This window comes from Sciurus vulgaris, assembly GCF_902686455.1.
Source record: "Sciurus vulgaris genome assembly, chromosome: 8".
Taxonomy (NCBI): Eukaryota; Metazoa; Chordata; class Mammalia; order Rodentia; family Sciuridae; genus Sciurus; species Sciurus vulgaris.
Window position 1 is genome coordinate 19,568,582 of NC_136468.1, and position 25,024 is coordinate 19,593,605.

Genomic DNA, 25,024 nt, shown 5'->3' on the forward strand with positions numbered 1-25,024 from the left:
CTATCAGTACCCCTAAGTCAAATGCATTTCTATATATCAGTGATGAGTTCACTATAAGGTAGTTAGGAAAACTACCTCATTCACAATAGCCTCATAGAAATAAAATACTTGAGACTCAATCTAACTAAAGAGGTAAAAGTCCTCAATGAAAACTACAGAACACTAAAGAAAGAAATTGAAGATCTTAGAAGATGCTCTTGGATAAGCAGAATCAATATTGTCAAAATGGCCATACTACCAAAAGTGTTATACATATTTAATGCAATTCCAATTAAAATCCCAATGACATTCTTTATAGAACTAGAAAAAGCAATCATGAAATTTATTTGGAAAAATAAGAGACCCAGAATAGGCAAAGCAATCCTTAACAAGAAGAGTGAAGCAGGAGGCATCACACTACCAGACCTTAAACTTTAGTACAGAGCAATAGTAACAAAAGTGGCATTGTATTGGCACCAAAATAGACATGTAGACCATGACTAGAAGCCAGAGCAAACCCACATAAATATGGATATCCATATTAGACAAAGGTGTTAAAAACATACATTGGAGAAAAGATAGCGTCTTCAACAAATGGTGCTGGGAAAACTGGAAATCCACATGTAGCAAAATAAAATTAAACCCCTGTATCTCACACCACATAAAAATCAACTCAAAGTGAATCAAAGACTTAGGCACTAGAACAGAGACCCTGTGCCTAATAGAAGAAAAAGTAGGCCCAAATCTTTATTATGTTAGCTTAGGACCTGACTTCCTTAACAAGACTCCTAAAGTGCAAGAAGTGAATTCAAGAATCAATAAATGGGATGGATTCAAACTAAAAAGCTTCTTCTCAGTAAAGGAAATAATGAATAACGTGAAGAGAGAGCCTCCAGAATTGGAGAAAATCTTTATTACACGCGCCTCATATAGAGTACTAATCTCCAGGATATATAAAGAATTCAAAAAACTTAACACCAAAAAAACAAATAACCCAGTTAATAAATGGGCTAAGGAATTGAACAGATACTTCACAGAAGAATAAATAACAGTTGATCAATAAACATGAAAAAATGTTCATCATCTCTAGCAACTAGAGAAATGCAAATCAAAACTAAGATTTCATCTCACTTCAGTCAGAAATGGCAGTTACCAAGAATACAAGCAGTAATAAGTGTTGGTGAGGATATGGGAGAAAAGGTGCACTCATGCATTGCTGGTGGGGCTATGGAAATCAGGGTGGAGTTCCTCAGAAAGCTTGGAATGGAACCACCATTTGACCCAGCTATTCCATTCTTCAGCATATACCCAAAGGACTTAAAATCAGCATACTGTAGTGATGTAGCCACCTTAGTGTTATAGCAACTCAGTTCTCAATAGCTAAACTATGGAACCAACCTAGATGCCCTTCAGTAGATGAATGGATTAAAAAATGTGGTATATATAAACAGTGAACTATTACTCAGCCTTAAACAAGAATGAAATTATGGCATTTACTGGTAAATGAATGGAGAGCTGGAGAATATCATGCTAAGTGAAATAAAGCAAACCCAAAAACCAAAGGCCAAAGGTTTTCTCTGACAAGTGAATGATGATCCATAATGGGCAGGGAGTAGGGTAGGAAAGAATGAAGAAACTTTGGATTGTGCAGAGGGTATTGTGGGGATAAGGACAGTGTAATGAAATGGACATCATTACCCTCTGTACTCTATACATGTATGATTATTCTACTGGTGTGACTCTGCACCATGTACAGCCAGAGGAATGAGAAGTTATAATGTACAGCCAGAGAAATGAGAAGTTGTGCTCCATTTGTGTACAATGTGTCAAAATGCGTTCTATCGTCATATATAACTAATTAGAACAAATAAAAAAAAAAAATGTTTATGAGGCCAGCACTCTACCAACTGAGCTATATTCCCAAATAGTGGTGCCTGGGATTGAACTCAGAGCCTCATGCATGCAAGGCAAATGCTTTATTTCTTCAGGCCTAGCTAGCAAGTTTTAAATTTGGAAGCTCATGGTGTAGGCCTTAACACTGGGGGAGGGGAATTCTTCCCATTGAGATATATATATATATATATATATATATTTTTTTTTTTTTTTTTTTTAAATTAACAAAATGACTTTAGGTCTTATGTGACTTTTTCCTGTCCATATAAATTTTGGGCTTTTGTTTAATAGTATTACAGTAATATAGATTGAATGAACTCAGGGGTGCTCTACCACTGAGCTACATCCCAGCCCTTTTTAAATTTTATTTTGAAACAAGGTCTTGCAGTTGCCAGGCTATACTAAAATTTGCTGTTCTTCTGCTTTAACCTCCCAAGCAACTGGGTTACAGTGGTTGCCACTCTGCCCAGCATCATATAAATTTGAGAATAAACTGATCTATATTTATAAAAATCTTTCTGGAATCTTGCTAGGAATTGTTTTATTCTTATAGGTCAATTTGGGAACTATTGATATCTTTACTGTGCTATGTCTTCCAGTCAGTAAGCATCATCTCTACGCTTATTTAAATATTTGATCAGCATTTTGTTGTTTTTAGTATACAGAACCTGCACATTTTTTAAATAGTTACATTTTTTATTTCTTTTTTTTTAATATTTTTTAGTTGTCAGTGGATCTTTTATTTTATTTATTTATTTATATGGGGTCCTGAGGATCGAACCCAGGGCCTCGCACATGCCAGGCAAGCGCTCTACCACTGAGCCACAACTCCAGCCCCCATGTTTTTTTAAGACTTATATGTCAGTACTTCATTTTCTTAGGATTGATCATAAATAAAATAGCACATTTTTAATTTTGGTTTTTTAGTTTTGGTTTTATTGCTAGTATATAGAAATGTGATTGATTTTTTTTTTAATATCGTCTATGCATCTTGTTATCTCCCTGAACTTGCTTACTCTAGGGAAATTGAAGGGTAGATTTCTTGAGACTTTTCTAGGTAGATTGTTGTGCCATGCACAATTTTTTTCTTATTCTTTTCCATTCTGGTTTGTCTTTTATTTCCTTTTCTTCATTGTGAGGCCTAGAATTTCTATAACAGTGTTGAATAAGATTGATACAAAGCCATCCTTGCTTTGTATTTGAGTTTAGGAGGAAAGATATTATTTTTACCACTAAGTACCATAAGTCTGATGTTATTATATTATTGAAACTTTTTTTTTTTTTTTTTTTAATTGCTGTTCTTTGCCAAATTTGAGGGAGTTCCTCCCTATTCCTGGTTGGTTCAGAGTTTGTTTTTGTTGCTTTTTGTTTTTTATGGTACTGGGGGTTCAACACAGGATTTCCAACATGCTAATCAAGTACTGAATGCATTCCTGGGCCTTTATATTTGATTTTCAAATGTTGATCCAGCTTTGCCATTACCTGGAACAAAATTGCAGTTGGTCAAGATTTATAAATATTTTATAAATTGCTGGATATTATCTGCTAATATTTTGTTCAGGATTTTTTTTTTTAAGGTTTTGGGGATTGAACCCATAGGTGCTATAGGACTGAGCTACTTCCCCAGGCCTTTTTTATTTTTTATTTTGAGACACTGAGTTGCCCAGACTGAACCTGAACTTGTGATTCTCTTGCCTCAGTGTCTTGAGTTGCTGGGATTACAGATACGTGCCACCACTCCTGACTTGTACAGGATTTTTGCATCTAAATTCTTGAGGGATATTGGTCTAAAGTTTTTTGTTTTGTTTTGGCAATATCTGTATCTGGTTTTGATAGCAGAGTAATCTTGGGATTATAAAATAAGTTAAGTGTTCTCTTTTCTGAAAGAGATTGCATAAAATTAGAATTAAATTTTTACATTTTCAGTAAAATTCACCAGTAAAGCCATCATGGCCACAGGGTTTCTTTTGGGGGAGCTTCTTAACTATGACTTCAGTTTCTTTAATAGTTTTAAAAGTAATCAGATCATCTGTTACATCTTGATTGAGTTTTAGTAGTTGTCTTTTGAAGAAATGGTTCGTTTTTTTCTAATTTGTTGAATTTAGGAGTGTAAATTTTTTAGTTTTGTTATGGTTCTGTTAATAATTGTAAGATCTGTAGTCTTAATCCCATATTTTATTCTTATGTTGGTGATTTTTTTTTTTTTTCTAATTGTCAGTCTTGCTAGAAGTTTATCAGTTTCATTGACTTTTCTTTTACAAAGAACCGACTGGGGCCTGGGGTTGTGGCTCAGTGATAGAGCGCTCACCTGGGTTCAATCCTCAGCGCCACATAAAAATTAAATAAAGGTATTGTGTCAACCTACAACTAAAAAATATATTTAAAAATAAATAAATAAAGGCATGGCGTTCATCTACAATGATCAAAAAAATTTTTTTAACAAAAAAGAATCAGCTTTGGGGGCTGAGGCTGTTGCTCAGTGTCAGAGCACTTGTCTAGCATGTGTGAGGCACTAGGTTCAATCCTCAGCACTATATAGAAATAAATAAAATAAGGACACCTACAACCACAATTTTTTTTTTAAATCAACTTTTTGTTTCATTGATTTTTTTTTTTTTTTTTTGGTATTGTTTCCTGTTTTCAATTTGATTGCTCTCTGCCCTTTATTAATTGTTCCTTTCTGCTTGCTTTAGGTTTATTTTCCTCTTCTATAAGGTAAGCTAAGATTATTGATCTAAGACCTTATTTTTTATTATAAGCATTTAGTGCTATAAATGTTTCAGCATTTTAACTCTTTAACTGCATATCACAAATTTTGTTATATTTTCATTTTCACTAGGCTTAATCCATTTTTAACAAATTTTCTTTGAGACTTCGTCTTTGGCCCATGAATTATTTAGCAATATATTGTTAAATTTTCTGATCGTGTGGAGATTTACCTCTTGTCTTTCTGTTCTTGATTTCTAGTTGGATCCCATTATGGTTAGGGAACTTAATCTATAAGGTTTCAGTTCTTTGGAATGTGTTTTGTGGCCTCAGATATCTTCTATCCACAGGAATGTTCCGTGGATACTCGAAAAGAACTTGGGTTCTACTTATTTTTTCCTCTCTAGTCTTTCTGTAGTACAGCCTGCTTACTGTATGCAACTCCCTGACCTTCTGCCTCTTCTGTTCGGTTTAGTTTATTTTCTTGGATTGTATAGCATCACTGGTAATTTCTTTTATTATTTTCTCCCCTTAGAATTCTTGAACCATGTCCCATGTCTCATTTGACATTTTCTGTAGTTCTAAACAAGATTTAGTATTCTTTTAAATAGTAACTCATTTTTATGTTTACAGTATATTTATATTAGTGCCAAATAGACCTTGAAATGCTACTACTCTCAAGTTGAAATATGGAGTATGTTTTTTGTGAAAGCCATTCACAAAGTATGATTCTCTGGATAAGCCTAGACTTAATTAGTTGTGTGTGTATCTGTTCCTGGTGACTGAACCCAGGACCTCATGTGTGCTAGGCAAGACTGAGTTATGCCCCTATCCCTGAACTGGGAATTGTATGTTAAGCATATTGCTGGCAATTAAATGAGGAAAATCTGATTCCCCAAGGCATTTCATGGGGCACAAGATGACAGCCTCTGCAATTGTTCTAACAGTGTAGAACAATAGACACCAGAGTCATAGTGGGAAAGTATTATAGAAAATCAGAAAAGGAGCCATCAAGAAATGTGGTTAGGAGTTATTCATGTGGCCTTGTGAAAAGATAATACTTGAACAAATGGTAGATAAAGTGGAAAAGGAAGATGAAATGTACCCAAGGAACACCATCTCTAAAGGGGACTACTAAGCCAAAATGAGCGTGGTCAGCCATGAAGTGATGTGGTAGGATTTGGCAGTGCCAGGAAGGTAAACAAGAGAGTTCCAGAGGCACCAAGAAGGAATTTAAATGGGAACACGAGGCAGTAGCCAATTTAAAGGTTCTTAATCTGAAGAGTGATTTGAAGACCAGGGTTTAAAGCAGTGGTGGATCACCTGTTAGCTTGTTAGACATGCATAATTTCAAACTCTACCATAGACCTAGTGAATCAGAATCTGAATTTTTGACAAGATGTTCAAGCACTTGGTATGCATGAATCAAGTTTGATAAGCTCTGGTTTGGAGGGAATTAACCAAACAGCTGTTACCTATGAATTCTAGACAGAGAGCCTATAATAAAGAGTAGATCCTGCATTAATAATCCAATTGAAATGATGACCAAAAGATGTACGTAGAGAGATGTTTTGAAGAAACAAAACAGAATTTAATGACCAGGATTTAAAGGATGGAGAAGAATGCTAGGTCAAAGGTTATGATCAAGTTTTGGCACTAAGCAACTGAAAACTGGGTGGGTCATTAACAGGAAATCACGACAGGGTGGCATGAAAAGCTCTGATTATTCTTTACTCCCAGGCTTCTAGAACTAATTATTACAGAAAGTCAACATAATAATAACTCTGGATAAAATCTTGAGAAAGAGGTGGGAGAAAAAAAACAAATAAACCTTCCTTGTAAATTTGTAAAAAATTATCTTGATTTTTTGTAAATATGTGAGCTTGTTTATAGATTTTGTAGTTTTGAAACTATATACTTTTAATATTTATTGTATAAATATTTTTGTTTCTTCATAATTTAATTAGTTTTTGTTTCTTCATAATTTAATTAGTTTTTAAAGGAACTTTTGCTATTATCAAATAATACACCTTCACTCAGATATTAAATATGTAAATTAAAAATAAGAATAAATATTTACATTTTAGATTGGTAAGGGTTAGTTCTCTTTATGATAGGCTTTGCTAAGAATGTAAATTGGTGCAACTTTTTATGTGATAATTTGCAATATTTGTCAAAGCTAAAAATTACATATTTTTATATATAGCAGTTTTATTTCTAGTAATTTTTTTACATTCTTGTAAAAATTAAGAATGGTATTGTATTTGATACAGTGAAAATAATAAAATTACTAACTATTGAAATAATTTGAAAGCCCTCAAAAAGTGGTCTCTCATCAGGAAAGATAAAAAATTGAATGACTAGAAGTAAAAATTAGCAAATATGTCTAATATATTAATAAATTTAAAGTTTGTAAATATAAATATGTAGCATCTGTTTAATAAACAAATATTTTTAAAATTAGATCTTTTGATATATTAATAAAATATATGTATACATATAAGCAATCATAAATATATATAAATACATCAAAATAATATATTAATATACCTGGTTCATGTGTCTGATTTGTTTAGTTGAATGTGTACATTTTATAATTTCAGTGAACCTGTTATTCAAATTATATTTTGGAGACTACATAGGAATATATATGTTCAAGGGTATGCACTGTAGTATTATAATACCAAAAGACTGAAAACAGGTCTTTAGGGAGTTTGTTAAATTATGTGTACATCATATAACGGAGTATGTTGTAATCATGAGAAAAACAAAGTAGAGGTACATTTCCAGTTAAAAGAGCTAGTGTATGTTCAAATGGAAAGTTCAGAATAATACAGTCTTTCCCTTTTCAATTCAAAAAAGAGAGTACAGAAAGAGATAAATTCATGAGTGTATGTTTATACATTGAATATCTCTAGAAAAATACACAAAAATTGTTTACAGTGATTATTATTAGGATTCTAAAAGATGGAATGAAGTTCATTAGGTACACTTATTTTCTGTTAATTTTGATCACTCAGTTAATAAAAGTAAAATTAATTTTTGTGGTGCTTGAAAATTAAATGTTTATAGCAGCATATTTATTACAGTTCATGTGAAAAATGACCAAATAGGATAAAAACCTTCCATGGATAACTGTTAGAAGTTTGTGTTAGCTTTCAATCTATTTTGTATTTTGCTTATACTTTTTAAATATTAGCTTGTTGTACTTACTATGGCATTAGTGTTCTCCAGTTGTCATGTATTCTACCATACAGAAATAAGATGGGGACATAAAATAAAGCATCATTTTTAGCAGTTGCATAATATCCCTTTATAATTGTGAGGGCAGGACAATGTGATGATTTGTATTACCACAGTTATTGCCTGGGCTGATGGCTGATTTTGTGCATTGTGTAGTGGCTTCTCTCTTACTCATGGTTGTGTATCTATCTCTTCCAAAGCACCACAGTCACATAGTTTGAAGATGACAGCCTACTGGGTAAGACAATAAATTGCATTTTTGCAATTTATTTGCATTTTTAAGAGTTTTTTTGGGGGGGTGGGGTTACCAGGGATTGAACTCGACCACTGAGCCACATCTTCAGCCCGTTTTTGTATTTATTTAAAGACAGGGTCTCACTGAGTTGTTTAATGCCTCACCATTGCTGAGGCTGGTTTTGAACTCTCAATCCTCCTGCCTCATCCTCCTGAGCCACTGGTATTACAGGTGTGCGCCACTGCGCCGGGCAAGAGATTTATTTTTAACTCATATTTGTTTAGAATTTTGTATAACTTGTGAATTGCATACTTTGGTTTCTTTTTCTGTCTCTCTCTATTTTGGAACCAGTCACATCCTTTAGATTTAGTTTAAAAGGGTTAAATACTGTGAGATGCTTTCTGACATGACCAATTTATAGTGAGGATGGCTTTACATTTTGTATAGCAAGCCTTTAGGCTAATAAGGGTGTCTTCCATCTCTCTGCTTGGGGTAGGGACACTGCCTTCAAGGCATTAATGTAGGTTAGCGAAATGAAGATTAACGTATATAACATGACAGTTATGAAATAGTACAATTCATTGTGTACTCAGGAGATGAATATAGGGTTTAGAGAAGAGTATGGATACATTGGCCAATAATTCATTTTCAAGGCTACTGCTCTACTTTCAACTTTATCTCTTGATAAATTTCCTTCTCAAAGCAACATTTTATCTGGGACTGGGAGTATAGTTCAGTGGTAGAGCAGTTGCTCAGGATATGTGAAGCCCTGGGTTCAATTCCCAGCACCAAGAAGAGAGAGAGATAGAGAAAACCCACATCATTTTGTCAAATTCTTTTAAGATTAGCGTTTAACTTCCATTTGTGAAAATGCCACTTCTAGGCATGTTTTAGAACTCTCATGGTAATTAATAATTGTCGCGTGTTTTAGTTTGATAATTTTTTGAGGACCTTCAAACTTTATAAGATAATGAAGTATCTTAGATTCTTAAAAGTATCAACTCCCTCACACCCCCATACTAGGAATTGAAACCAGGAACACCTCACCACTGAGCTACATCCCCAGCCCCTTCTTGTTTTGTTTTTAAATTTTGAGACAGGGTCTTGCTTAATTAAGTTGCTTAGGACCTCACTAAATTGCTGAGACTGCCTTTGAATTTGCAATTCTCCTGCCTCAACCTGGCTTCAGGCATCAACTTTTTGCCTATTGTTTGAGAGCTCTCTGAATTGTTTGACACACATAATGACTTTTTCTTTATTTAATTAATCAGAATTCCTTTTCTGTATTTCCACACTTCTTCTAGTCACTCACTAAGGTTTACTTTGTAATTAAGAATACTTGTCTTGAGTATTTCAGTGTTTAGAGTTGTAGGACATGCCCAGAAGACTGTCCCTCTTCTCCCGGGGACTTTACCTATCCTCCGAGTCTTCACAACCAACTGAATAGTGGAAACAAATCCTAAGAAGTGGGCTCATCTGTAAAGGTTTTGCAGCCATGGACATAAGTAGAGATTTTCTGCATAGCTTAAAATTTTTAAAAGAATTTTGAGGTCTAATTTATATACAGTAGAACATAAATTTTAGCTAAGAGTTAAATACGTTTTGACAAATACATTCACCTGTGTAACCTACAGCTCTCTCAGGATTAAGAACAATTTTGTCACCCTAGGAACTTCCCTTATGATTCTTCCTATTCAATATCTGTCTTCCAGAGTATTTGTTCTTTGCTCTTATTCTGTCTCCGGAGTTTAGTTTTGACTGTTATAGAATCTTGTATAAATGGAATAATTTTGTGACTGACTTCTTTAGCATAATGCTTTTCAGATTTGTCCATGTTGCACCTATGAGCAGTTTCCTTTTTTACTAAGTAGTAGTGTAGTGTTCTACTGAATGAATATTCCAGTTTGTTTATTCATTTACATATTGGTGGACATTTGGTGTGTTTCAGTTTCAGCTATTATGAATAAAGCTTCTTATGAACATTTATATATATATAAGCTATATAAGCCCTCTGTGAACTATATTTTCATTTTTCTTGGGTTAATTGCAGGGCATATGTTAAGTGTATTTTTGAAAATTATTTTCTCAAGGTTAGTGTTTGAAGCACAGTAGAGAGGGAAATGGAGATTAGAGACGAGTCAAATGGCTACCGACCAACCGGATGCAGTGGCACACGCCTGTAATCCCAACAACTTGGAAGACAGGCAGGAGGATTGCAAGTTCAAAGCTAGCCTCAGCAAATTTAGCAAAGCCCTAATCAACAACAAGATCTTGTCTTAAAATATGTAAAGGGCCAGGGATATGGCTCAGTGGTAAAGCACCCTTTTTCTGCATTCAATTATTGGTACCGAAAAGGAAGCGGGAGCTATGTACCATAAATGACGGATTAGGTCATTTTATCCCAAGTGCAAAATAAAGCCAAGGAAAGTTTTAAGATAGAATAAAACCGTTAAATTTACATTTTTACTCTGTCTGCATTTTCTTAAACTAGTACATTATATAACATACTAGTTTGTTTTCTGACTGCTATTTGAAGAGTGGATTAAAGATCCAGTGAAGAGGATATGTCAGGACTCTGTTGCAGATGACAGAAAACGTCATCCAAACTAACTTAAACAAAAAGAATTTGGGGAGGCCACATAAATGATTGGGGAGGTCTAGGTAGTATCATTCATCCTCAAAGCTTTAAAATGCTAAATATGTCAGCCAGGCGCAGTGGCATACACCTCTAATCTCAGTGACTCAGAAGACTGAGTGAGAAGGATCTTAGATTCAGGGCCAACCTGGGTAACTTAGCAAGACTCTTGCTGGGTATGTAGCTCAGTGGTACAGCAGCCCTTAGTTCAGTCCCCCCTAGTGCCAAACAAAACAAACACCCAAACCCTAAATATATCTTAATTCCAAAATTTCTATTTCTTTTTTTTAAAACTTTTTATTAGTTGTTGATGAACCATTATTTATTTATTTGTATGCAGTGCTGAGAATTGAACCCAGTTCCTCAAACGTGCTAGGCAAGCACTCTACCACTGAGCCACAATCACAGCCCCCAAAATTTATATTTCATTGGTCCTACTTTTTCTCTGAACCCTATGTTCATTTAGTAGATCCCTATGCCTAGAAAAAAAAATGTCTGATATGTATTAGATACTTAGTAAATAATTTGATGAATTAACACATTTCTGGTGCATCTCTGAGAATCCTATTGGGAATCATGCTTGAAACCTCTTGCTCTTTGTCCATCATGTATGTAGACCATCCCCTGCTGGAATGATTCTCAGACACGGCTAGTGTTCTCAGTCTTGAACTGTCATTATACTCAAGATTTCTCTCTGATCCCTCTTGAGTACCTTTTATGTCATGCATATGCTTCATTTCTCTGCTGCAATCTTAATTGTTTGGCATTACACAGGCCCTCATTCTGTATACTTCCTCCCCCTTTGTATCCTTTCCTGAGTGGAAGATAGATATTAAAAAAATAAAATGAAAAGGAAGATGAGAGGCACAATATTGGGAGTAAGGCAGTGGATTAAAAGTGATTGTGACATAAAAGTGTATGCTAATTTGCTAAACAGAGAAAAATGAAAATATACCAGTAGTTACTGTAAATAAAAGTCTGGGGAAGGGCTAGATATATAAAAATTGAGGGAAAATTTTTTAGTAGAGTCGTTCAGGTTTATTTGAAAGTGAGGGGGAAAAATGTATTACTCCTTTGCTTCCAGAGTCTGAAAATTAAGCATCCAGAATATAATCTTAGGCACACATCAAGTAATCTGGAATATATTTTATTTTCCTTAGCTAATGAATTTCTTTAAAACTTGTGAAGAAAATGAAAAAAATGTGTGCTGCATAATTCAGTTAAACCACCAACACTTCTATTTTTTTTCCTGTCCGTGTGTCCATCCTTACCAGTCTCATCCTGTGTTTTCCAGAAATTTTACGTGTTTACATCATTGCCTGTTAACTGAAGAAGGTTGATTCATAGTGGTGATGGGAAATTAGTGGCAGCATGGAGTAGACAGATTTGCACAGTACTTTGCACAGCTATGTTTAGAATTTCGCTGCTATATTTTAAAATCCGGAAGATCCTGAAATTTCCCTGTGTATATATAGTAAAGGTCACTAAGCATATGGTAAATTTATTAGTCATTAATATTTTCCCCAAACAACAACATTGTTATCATCATCATCATCATCATCATCTTAAATGCCTTCTACATTTGACTTACAATAGGAACCTAATTAGATTTACTGTTTAAAAAGTGATGAACGTCTTCAGTTCTGTGGAACTGAACTATATATATGGATGGACTGGGGGTATAAGCTTAGTGGTAGAGTGCTTGCCTAGCATGTGAGAGGCCCTCATTCAGCCTCTAGTACAGGAAGAAAGGAAAGAAAGAAAGGAAGAGGAAGAAACAAAGGAGGTAGGGAGCAAGGAAAGGGGTAGAGAGAATAAGGAAAGAGTTTGCCCTAAATATCTAGTCTTTTAAATTTGGACTTTTTTCCTGTACATTTATGTATTGCACATAAACTTACTCTTCCTTTCTCAATCATGTAGTCCATCCCCTGCTAGAGTAGTTCTTAGATGTTCACTGTCATTTTATTCCTGATTTCTCTCATTTTTTTTGATATCTGTTTTGACCAGTGGTCTTTGTATTGTGCTAATGACTGACTCTGTATTTTTCTTAAAATTTTTAAAAATTTCAACCGGGTGCAGTGGTGCACACCTGTAATCCCAGTGGCTCAGGAGGCTAAGGCAGGAGGATCTAGAGTTCAAAGCCAGCCTTAGCAACATTGAGGTGCTAAGCAACTCAGTGAGACCCTGTCTCTAATAAAATACCAAAATGGGCTGGGGATGTGACTCAGGGTTGAGTGCCCCTGAGTTCAATTCCTAGTACTAAAAAAAAAAAAAAAAAAAAATTAGCTTGAATCACACAAGTATTACATACATGCATTTGACTAATTCCTCTTATTAGTTTGGCATCTATACTTCTGAGGTGTTATATGTGTACACAAATATATCCACTTTAAAAAATAATGTTTAAAAATTAGAGTTTTCCTGAGGTTAGTTTTAGGAAGTTTTCTGAATTATCTGATTTTATTGCTTCACCTAACAGTTTTTTTATTTATTTTCTTTAGTGCCACAGCATTGCATTCGTTGTCCTTTTATGAGATGTGAGAAAATATTAAGTCTGATTACTTTAATCATGCCACTTTGGGCCCAGTTGGTATTTATGATTAAATCAAACAATTAAAATAACTTCTGGTCTTGAAAAATGTTCAGAGTGAAAAATAAAAAAGAATGGAGAGTTTTTTTTTTTTTTTTTTTTTTTTTTTTTTTTTTTTTTCTAAAAAATGGGGGAGATAACACCTTCAGGAAAAACATCTTTCTGAATGAGGGTTCCTATTACACTATTTAAAGTATAATAATAAACCTATTCATGTTATGGAGTAGCATGTACATTACAGAGTTTTTTTTTTTTTAACATGGAGTTTTAAAGTAAAATTTGAATTCAGAGAAATGTTAAATGTATATTTAACTGCTTAAACCTTAGCCAGGATAATACTGTTACCCCTAAATATAAGAGTCCTTAGATAGAAATTGTAGGAAAGTTTGAAACATGCTGATTTACATTATAAACTCCAGCCTTTTTTATTGGTTTAGTATGACTGATATAAAAATATATAGGAATAAAGATATACTTTTTTGGTACATTATAATTATACATAACAATGGGATTCATTGTGACATATTTGTATATACATATAACATAATTTGGTCAGTTTCATTCCCCAGTACTTCCTTTTCCTTTTCCTTTTCCTTCCCCTGGTCCCCTTCCACTACTCTACTGATCTCCCTTTTATTTTCATGAGATATCTACACCCCTTTTCTAGCTTCCACATATAAAGCATATGACCCTTGACTTTCTGAGTCATGCTTATTTTGCTTAACATATGCTATCAAGTTCCATCTATTTTCCTGCATATGACATAATTCATTCTTCTTTATTGCTGATAAAATCTCCATTGTGGGCTGGGGTTGTAGTTCAGTGGTAGAGTGCTTGCCTAGCATGTGTGAATCACTGGGTTCGATCCTTAAAATAAATAAATAAAAATAAATAAATAAAATAAAGATATCGTATCCATCTACAACAAAAAATATTTTTCAAAAAACGAGTGTGTGTGTTGTATGACTGCCATTCTAACTGGAGTGAGAGGAAATCTCAGTGTAATTTTGATTTGCATTTCCTGATGGCTAAAGATGTGGAACATTTTTTCATATATTTGCTGGCTTTTTTTTTTTTTAATATCTGTAGTTCATTTATTGGTGCCATTTATTGGTTGGTTTACTTGTGGGGTTTTTTTGCTTTTTGGTTTTCTTTTTGATTAGGTTTGAATTCTTTGTATATTCTGAATATTAATCATCTGTTGGAGTAGCTGGCAAAGATTTTCTCTCATTCTGTAGGTTCTCCATGTTCTTTTTTTTTTTTGTACTGGGTATTGAATATAGGGGTTCTGCATTCAATGACTGAACTACGTCCTCCATTTTTTTTTTTTTAGTGCTTTAATTCATATAAATGTTATTCTCTTTTAATAGATTTCATTTTGCATTTATTTTAACAACTTGTTAGAATATTTTGACTCCCCAGAAGTAGTCTACTTGTTTTTTTGTGAGACAGCATCTACTTCCATGTTGTGCACGGTAGCCATATACTTGGGATTCTCCTACCTCAGCTTGTCAGTTGCTGGGATTACAGATGTGCACCATCTTGCCTGCTCTAGTCTTGTATTGTTCCATCTCTTTAATTCTATTTTCTCCTGTGCCCTCTTTCCTTTTCTTCAGAGTGCACATGGGAAGTCTGTAAAGGTGAATCTATGTAATAGATCAGAACAAAGAGATTAGACTGAGGAACATAAGGGCAAACTGGAGTAGGCTAATTATATTTTGTAAATTCCCAAGCTGGTTCTGATATTCCAATCTGACTCTATAAATCTGAGAAAACTAAAAAAAAGAAGAAAAAAGATTTTTAGTCTCCAACTCCACTAAAGTTGGTGATACTGTAAAGTTACAGAATTCTTTTTCTTTTAGTCTTCAGCCTAAACCTGCAAGGTCTATTTTCCATGTTTTCTATTTAAACTTTCCTATTTCTCCTTTCCTTTAGCTTTCTTTAAGATTTGTTTGCTTAGTAATGTTTTGCAAAGAAACATAAAATGTAAAGCAAATATACTTATAAGACAGATATTCTTATAATTCTCTGAAATTCACTAGTCTTATCCTTATTGTTTAAAGGGTAGAATTTGCAGAAGCTGTTAAAGAGTATTTTATTGAAAATGTTATCTTGTTAAGAAAGTATTAAAAGTTTACTTTTTAATACTAATTTTACTATATTTCTTTTACTTATTATTTCTAAAGGTTTTATAGGTAAAGTAAAAATGGGCTATGGACTGAAATGGGGACAGTTAGATAATATTTATTCCTGAGCTATGAGTCATTAGGCAGCCATACAGAAATAATCTTCTAAATATTTGAAAACAGTAATTGAAGGGTTAAATTGTGTTATGTAAAAATAACTAAAAATTATCACACTAGACTATACAATAAAATATGGTGATTGACACACATCATCTGGAATTCTGGGATGACTTATTTTCTTCACAGATCTTTGTAGAACTTGTACTTCAGGAGTCAGCAAACTGGTGTGAAGGCCACCTTCTGTCCATTATCTGTTTTTGTAAGGTATGTGAGATAAAAATGGTATTCACAATTTTACAAGATTTAAACAACCAAGGAATAGGTAACAGATTGTGTGGCCTGCAAAACCTGAAAAGGCCCTTGAAGGAAAAGATTTGCTGATATCAGATCAAAATCCTAATGAGCTGGACTTGGTGGCACATGCCTGAAAACCCAGCAGCTCAGGAGGCTAAGCAGGAGGATCGTGAGTTCAAGGTCAGCTTCAGCAATTTAGGGAGGTCCTAAGCAACTCAGCGAGACCCTGTCTGTAAATGAAAATATAATAAAGGGCTCGAGATGTGACTCAGTGGTTAAGCATCCCTGGGTTCAATCCCAGGTACCTAAATAAATTAATAAATAAATTCTAGTAAAAGCTCTGTGTGGTCATGACAGAACCGTTTCAGACCATTCAGTTATAGTTAAACTAACATAAATAAAGATAACACATATGGAATGTTTTTTATAATACTGCTTACAGCAGTAAAACCTTCAAAACAAATGTTTAGTAGTAGGAGACTGGTTAAATTATAAGACATGAGTATAGTAGAATGTCATTTAAGAGCCGTAACCCTTGATTTTTGCAGACGAGTAATGTTAATTGTATTAAGAGCTTAGGAGAAACCAAATTCCAGAAAAGCATGGTCCCATTTTTCTTTTTCTAGAAAAAATACAAAGCATATCTTGCTTGGTGTCACTTTCAGATAGAAGTTTGACTTAACCAGACCATGAAATTAATCTTAAAATGGCATTTCTTCATTCCTTTCTTTCCCTTCTTAAGGCCTTTCCCTTTTTTTCCCTTTCCACAGTATATTAAGTATAATTTACACAAAGTAAAATTACAGGTTGAGTATCCCCAATACAAAATGTTCCAAAATCTGAACATTTTTTAGTGCTCATATGATGTCATAGGTCTCACCTCATGTGATGGGTCACTGTCAAAACACAGGTTCACTCTTCCTTCAGGCTATGTGTGTGAGGTGTGAAACTAAAATGAATTTTATATTTAGGCTTGGGTCTTACCCTCAAGATTTCACATTACGTATATGCTTATATTCCAAAGTCCAAAATTTTTTGAAATGCTTCTGGTTCCAAACATTTTTGAGAAGGAATATTCAGCTGAAATTTTACATGTGTATTCTGTGTTGTCTGCAACACCCTGTCTTCTTTCATTTCTGTTGTCACTATTTTGTGATTTAATGTAGATGTATTTCACATCTTGTTAAATTTATTCCTAGGTATTTAATGCCTTTTTGATACTATTGTAAATGGTGTGGTGGTTTTACTTTGTTTCCATTGTATGTTACTAGTATTTAGGAATCCAAAGGATTTTGCATATTGGTTTTACACAAAACCAGTGATTTTGCTAAATGAATACTTTTCCCATTCTTTTGAATTTTCTGTGTAAGACTAGTTTATTTCTTTTCCAGTCTTACATCTTTATTGTGTTTTTTTCCATGTCTTATACATGCTAAGACATGTAAAATGTTGAATAAATTGAAAGTAGACATTCTTGACCTGTTGTTGACTCTAAGTGTTCAACATATATAGTCTTGTGATTATTCTTTAACCGATTGAGGAAATTTCCTTTTGTTTCTAGTTTGCTCAGTTTTTATAATGCATAGATGTTAGCATTTGTCAGAGACTTTTTTCCTGCATATTTTGAAATGATCACATGATTCTTTATTCTATTAATGTGAATTACACTGAATTTTTTTTTTTTTAAATGTTCTGCTATGGGGGGTTTTCCACGTCCCACGTGGATGAGGGGATGAGTTTCTGTTGGAAGATGCTGGTGCCAGCCATCAATTAAATACTAATAAACTTCTGTAATCAATAAACACAAGAGCCAATAATCTTTTCAAATGGAAGGGGATGTGACAGATCCGGCCTTACCAGATCTTGCCTCCAACAAGATGGAGGACCCCACCTCCACCTTTATTTATGTCCCACAGGTAAAGGGACCCCATCGGAAGCAGGTTGGCGGGGCTGGGGGCTGGCTGCTTCTGTGAGGAACAGGATAGGGTAGAGTTAGGGAAGCCATTTGCTTAAAGAATTAGCATTTCCTCAGGGGTGAGCCACCTCTTTACAGGGCCATCTACTCTCCGACTGTCTGAAACAGCCTCTCATGACTGCCAGTTCCTGGGAGTCAGACCTGTATCCCATGCCTCAGCCAAGCCTGATTCTGCTAAACATGGATGGCTTCCTACATTCTGCCACCTTTGCATTTCAGGAATTAGTTCATAGTCATCTTAGAAATTCCTTTAAGGTATTGCTATTTTTGGTTTACTGAGTTAAGGATTTTTATGTCTATGAGGATCCTTCAGTAATTCTTTTGTAATGATTTTGTCAAGGTAAGATAGGGCCATGTGGCCTTGTTAAATGATTTGGAAAGTATTTCTTCTTTTCTACAAAAGAGCTTTTCTAAGTTTGGTAATACTTATTTTTTAAATATTTAAAGGATTCACCTGTGAAGCCATCTAGGAAGGTTTTTAAATATAAATTACACTAACAGGACAAGTGGATTGTCTATTTCTTTTATCAGTTCTGGGAAGTGTGGGTTTTTTTTTTAAATATTTGTAGTATCTCTAAAGAATCTCTTACCCCAGCCCCTCTCTTTTCTTTTTAAGAGACAAGGTCTCACTGTGTTGTCCTGGCTGGCTCTAGTGGTCCTCCTCCTGCAGCCTCTTCTGTAGCTGTGACTATAGGTGCATGCCACTAAACTGTGCTCCTGTTTCACTTTTTATGGGTAACTCTTTGGTCTATTTTGAATTGCTTTTTAGATATGCTGTTTCTTAATCAAAAATTTTTATCAAGGATTGACTACAATTTCTGGAGTCATGTTACACTAGTAATAATGGTGTATTATTCCTAATTTTAGTAAGAATATCTTTAATGCTTTGTCATTAGATTGTATAAAGGTAGAAATCAATTATGTTAGAGGATTGTTTATTAGATTTTATAAGGGCAAATACTGGGTTTTATCAAGTGACTTTTGGGAATCTCTTGAGGGGGTAGTTTATTCTCTGCATGAGGTGTTAAATAATTTATTATTATAAAGTCTTTGCATTTCTGGGAACACTTTGATGTTGAATTTTTTTTTTTTGCTAATATGATATTTAGGATTTTTAAAGTGTTTTCATAAGATTAGTCTGCTTATTTTTTAGTGATATTTTGTTATTAGATTTATTATCTAGTTTCCTTTAGTCTGTTCTTGCTCTGCTTCCCTTTCTCCCTCATCCTTTTCTGTAATTATTAAGCACCAAGTACAGAGCACTTCATACATATTGTTCACTACTGTTAGATTATATCCTTTTTTTTTTTAAGAAGTCAATCTTAAAAGTCTAATTTTGCTCTTTGAGCACATTTTTTCACTTGGGTTTTTACTCAAACACTTCAGGCAAGTTCTTCTGTGGTTCTGATGGATGTAGATCTTTGCTTGCTTAATGTATTTTTACACATTTCTTTTTCTTTGCTGCAGGATTTTCTCTAAAAATGCATATTTTGTACTTTAAAGCTTGTAGAAATATTACAGGTGTTACAAACAACACACAATAATTTGCCTAGTCTCAAGAAATTAGTGAAATGATAAGTACTGATATTCTAGCCATTATCAGAATTAAGGTACTTTTATGAATTGTGAGTGTAATATTGTGGATTACAGTTGATTTAGCATGTTATTATAGCTGCGTATTGTTAGTATGATTAGTTTCATTCTTTTAACTTCCATTAACAGGTGCACTGTAGTTTTACAGTGATTGTAAAGGAAGGTAATGGTTACATACTTCTGTATATAGGAAGACTATAACTTTATTGCTAAAGTGATCTGAAAAGTAGTTTTAACTAGGTAATTAAGTGGTACCTTGATTTTATTTATTTTGATTATTTGCTCTCTTTATTCCCTTGGATTCCTCACTATCATTGTTCATATAAACTATTTTTTTTTTTTTTTTTTTTTTTTTTTGGTTAAACTCACCTTTCCCCTTATCAAACTCTTTAATCAACCTTACTGTTTCTTGTTAAAACTTAACCTAGAATCTGATAAATGTTTTATCTTCTAAGCCTTTATTTTCTCTGATCTTTTTTTTGGTACTGAAATTGAACCCAGGGGTGCTTTGCCACTGAGCTACATCCACACCCCTTTTTATTTTAATTTAGTTTTATTCTTTGAACTACTAAGCATTGAATGCAGTGGTATTCTACCATTGAGCTATACCCCCAGCCCTCTTGTTATTTTGTGACAGGGTCTCGCCAGGTGCTGAGGCTGTCCTGGAACTTGGGATCCTCCTTTCTCAACCTTCCAGATTGCTGGGATTGCCAGCGTGCGCCCCACATCCAGCTATCTTTCATTATTTATATTTCATTTTCATTGTTAACTCCTTTTTGTTCCACCAACCAAATTTCTTTCTAACATGAAATATAAAACGTCAACCAATTCTAAATTTATAGGGAATTCTCTACAGGTGTTGATGAACATCTTTGAGGACAGTAGTACTTAATGCTTTCTTATGTATAATTCAGAGTGGCCTTGGTTTGATTGTAGTCATTGTTGGACAGGTGAGTATTTCATGTCAGTGTTTTTCTAGTATGTCTTGATTTTGTCCAGTTGGAAAAATAAGCTGGTATCATCAAATTACTTTAGGTTTGTGGAATTTTAAGAGTGCGAACATGCAGAAATAATGTTTTATATTTTAAGATTTTTTTTTTCTTTTTTCAGTATGGAAACCAGGGCCTCATTGCATGCTAGTAAATGCTCTACCATTGAGCTATGCCCCCAACTCTGTATTTTATTTTATTTTAAAAATAGCTTTATTTTGTTTATTTACTTTTATGTGGTGCTGCGGATCGAACCCAGAGCCTTACACGTGGTAGGCAAGTGCTCTACCACTGAGCTACCCCAGCCCAAGCAGCCCTATATTTTAAAATAGTTCTATTAGTTTCCTTCTCACAACATGCTAGGGCCAATTTAACAAGGCATGTGTAAAGATAAAAAAGAAACCCTTTATTCTCACACTCAGCACAGAATACTTTTGTGACCAGATGTGAGGAGACCATTCCTGCCACCCTCAAGCAGTTCAGCAGACACAGAGTCCTATAATTCAATTCAATTCTGATACTATCTACCAAGAGCTAAAGTCAAACCCCACAAGTTAAGAGCTCAGTCCCACAAGACTGAGCCCCCAATTTAAAACATCAGTCAAAAGTAGTGGGTTATCACCTATACTTTGAACTGACCATCTGTAAATTGGTGTTCTTGCTATGTCCTCATTGAGTTTGATTGATTTGCCGTGATGACTTATGGGACTCAGAGTAGCATCTTACTTAACATTTACCCAGTTTATTATAAAGGATACAGATGAACAGCCAGATGAAGAGATGAACAAGGCAAGGTATTAGAGGAAATATACATAGTTTTCATGCCTTTTCTGAGTTCACACACTCCCAGTACCTCCATGATGAGTTTCAGCAACCTAGAAAGTCATCAAGTATTCAAGAGTTTTCATAGAACTTTCTCTTCTTCCCCCTTCCCATAGGTCCACAGGTATGACTAAAAGTGCCAATCCTCTAATCCTTTGGTTTTTTTCTGACCAGCCCCATCCTAAGAATATCTAGGTGCACCAGACTAAGTCATCAGTTTATACTGCTAGCATAAACTCAGGTATGAGCAAATGCTATATATTATAAATAATAAGGCCCTGTTAGGAAATTTTAAGGATTTGAGGAGCTTGTGACAGGCACTGGGGATGAAGACCAAATATATTTCATATTACATCATTGCAAGTAAAAGTAAACCCTTAGAGGGAGGAGAAACCATTTGCCTAATACAGTTCTAAAAAGATTTTTTCAGTGAGAAGTTTGAGAAAGAGATTTGAAAGAGATCTAAGACTGCATTCCTGCAGTTTCTTTGTTGGCAGAGCAGTGTTTGGTAAACTGTGTCCCACTGACCAAATCCTTTTTAATGCTTGTTTTTATGAAGCCTAAAATATAGAAAAAAAATAATAACCAAAAGAAGAATAGTATTTTGTGATATGAGAAAATGCAATGAAATTCAATTTCTAGAGTCCATACATAAAGTTTCTTGAAACTCAGCCACACTCATTCATATATTATCTGTGACTACCTTTGTATTTAAAGAGCAAAGTTGAGTAATTGTAGGAGTCTTTGTGGGACTTACATAGTGAACTATTTATTGTTAAGCCCTTCACTAAAAAGCCTCTTCTCAACTGGGAGTGATGGCACACGCTTATAATCACAGCGAGGCCACTGCTCCCACTGAGACTGAGACAGTAGGATTGTAAGTCTGAGGCTAGCCTCAGCAATTTAGTGAGGTCCTAAGCAATTTAGCAAGACTGTCTTGGAGTAAAAATATAAATTAAAAAAAAAAAAAAAAAAAACACACCAGGGAGGATATAGCTTGGTGGTAAAGCACCCCTGGGTTCTCTCCCCAGTACCAAAAGAAAAAGGGCTCTTTTCTTTGACTATGCTGTTTTTAAATGGGGCTTTAGCTTTCTAAAATGGCGGTAGTATGGCTGAATTAATATTATTTTCCATCTCATAGTTGAATAAAGAGAATATCTTTGATCAAAATTTATATGCATATATGTTTTAGTCCTTTTTTAAACCTAGGTTTGAATTTCCTGAAGCCATTTAAGGTATATATTTATTTATGTAGACCATTTTGGCTGCAAAATGAATGTTTCTTTCTAAATTGCGTTGCTCATAGTTGACGATGGACTTCCGTTTTTAAAAGTATGTATATACAGTACATATATCTGTAGGGGCAATTTGAAGAATAATAAAGCCAGCACCCGTATATTGACTGTTTTTTCTATGTTGGAAACAGCTTTTGAGTTGGTTGAATAAGTTGGCATTGCTTTATGGGTTTAACCCCCTCCCCCTGATAATTCTTTGGGTTTTTTTGCTGGGGCAGGGATGATAGACTGTGTTTCACAATTGTAATCAATCTTGTGTCATGAATCAGTGGCCCTTTATGTTTACAGAATGTTTTATTCTTTAAAACATTCTGACATATTCATTCTCTTTTGGCACTTTTTACATTAATATTAGTTTGGTTAACATTTTCTGTTGGAAATAGGAATGAACTAGATGTACATGGAACAGAGAATTCTTGACTACTGTTTTAATTTTATTGTGTAAAACTGTTGATACTCCAGATTTTACTGAGTCACAATAGAAGTGAGGCATATGTGGAGATTAGGGAGGAGCAAAAATTAAAACACTGAATTTTTCCTTTTTAAAAGAATAATTCATAACTATTATTACTGTATTTTGGGACCCTTGAAATCTTTATTAATTTTTAAATTTTATCTTAGATGGCTACATCCCAACATATCCAGAAATCTCATGCCAACCTGTCTAGAAATCTAATGCATAATACTGACATTTCCAAGGAATTTTCTGTGTAAGCTTGCTTCCTATTCTTATTTTAAAATTTTACCTTTTTTTGCCCCATTTATAAAACTGCTGTTTATCCACTTATTTCTTCTTTCCTCCTTTGTGAATTCTGTCTTATACTCTTCCTTCCTGCCCCACTCAGACAAACTAGTTGAAAGGGTGGACTTCCATATGAATTAGTGTTTACCATGAGGTGGAACCTCAGAAGTGGGGCAGAATGTTCCTGAGTGAAATGAGAGGAGGATGAACTGGCAGTGATATCTTGGTGAAAGGAAGAGCACTTGGTAGCATGCCACCTGGGATCAGAATTTAGGAGGTGGTAGAATTTAAGTGACTTGGTTATACTTGGATTGGGCAAAAGATAAGAGCCTTCACTTAGCTGTGCTAAATAAACGTGCATAAAAAAAATACTTAGAGGTCCAAATTAGCCCTTACACATCAGTCTAGTGTTTCTCCTCAAATTTTTTTAATTTTTGTATTTTGTCTGTTACTACTGGTATCCTACAAATTGATATACAGAAACCTCTCTAAAAACAAACTTGTAAGTCCACATTGACCAGAAGGGAAATACTTATGATACCTGGATGTGTTTGTTTCAAATCTATGTGTGGGTCAATCCTCAAAAAACTTTTTAATGAATTTTTGAAAGGTTACATTAAACAAATTTAAAAGAGTTCTGAGATTTTTCTTCCTTCTTTTGAGTCCTCACAAATTTTAAAATAGGCATACCTTTCTGTCAAGCATTTTTCCCCCCTCAAGTAGAAATTTTATTTTTTAATTCTTCCTGAATTTAAAACACATTGATATAGGCAACTCACTCTCTCTTTCTTGACAACCTCTACAAGTATGATAGAGAACTAATTAGGGGCTGGGGAGATAGCTCAGCTGGTAGAGCGCTTGCCTCGAAAGCACAAGGCCCTGAGTTGGATCCCCAGTACCACAAAAAGAACTAATTAGCACACTAATTAGTCTCCGCTTTGATTTTGTGCAGATATAATTTTATCTTACTAATAACACTTTCATCAGTTTTAGCCTTTACTTTCTTAAACTCCTAGCTAGCCTCCTTCTGACAGAGCATTAAGTTAATAGGAAACATGTTATTGCTAATTTTCTAATTATACATTAAAGTTTGTTTCATCTCATTACTTTATTATATCTTTTTGTCATTTGCACTTAAGTTTTAACTAATTTAATACTGTTTTTCCCTTCATTAAAGTAAATATTCCCTTCTAAAAATAAAGGAAAGTAGAGAAAAATAAAAGGAAGAAAACCAACTATCCCTAGCCCTATTACTCAATGATAAAAACTGTTTTGTTTTTTAATTTCCTTTGGATCCCCTGCATGCACAGTCTGTGGTAGAGTGGTGAACAAAAAAGGTAGTTTTTATATTCAAAATATTGAACATTTAGTATCCTTAGACAATTATTTTTAAAAATTAATTTGTTTTACAAGAAATACATAAATAGTATCTTCACGAAGAACATAAAGTTTGTTTCTAATTCCTTCTCTCCCTCATTTTCCTAGCAGTAACCACTTTGAGCAGCTTATATGTCATTTTTTTCTGTGATTTTCATATGTATAATTATAAACAGAAAATGTTTTTTAAAAATGTAAAAACTGTTACACAGTATTTGCAATTAACTTTTTCCTTCAGCTTGCTGGTATGTGCCAATCCATCCTAGTCTTTTACATTGTTTTCATTTTATTGCTTAAAGATAATTTAGCCATTTCCCATCATTGAACATTTAGAGTTCCAATTTTTTGCTATTGCAAAGAGTGTTCCATCTGTTTGTACATGGCTCCTCATGCAAATATGCAATTGTTTC

At 34.1% G+C, this 25,024-nt stretch overlaps 1 protein-coding gene across 8 annotated transcripts in view; it reads left to right on the forward strand.

The window, feature by feature from the left end:
* Positions 1-25,024, forward strand: part of CNOT4 (CCR4-NOT transcription complex subunit 4) — a 118,810-nt gene that overhangs the window by 21,904 nt on the left and 71,882 nt on the right. The window contains exon 1 of one of the 8 annotated variants that reach the window (XM_079150188.1): positions 15,361-15,791. The exons of the other annotated variants lie outside the window; for them this stretch is intronic. The gene's annotated coding sequence lies outside the window, so the exon portion shown is untranslated. Of the gene's footprint in view, positions 1-15,360; positions 15,792-25,024 lie in introns of those variants that run through there. 8 annotated transcript variants of the gene reach the window in all.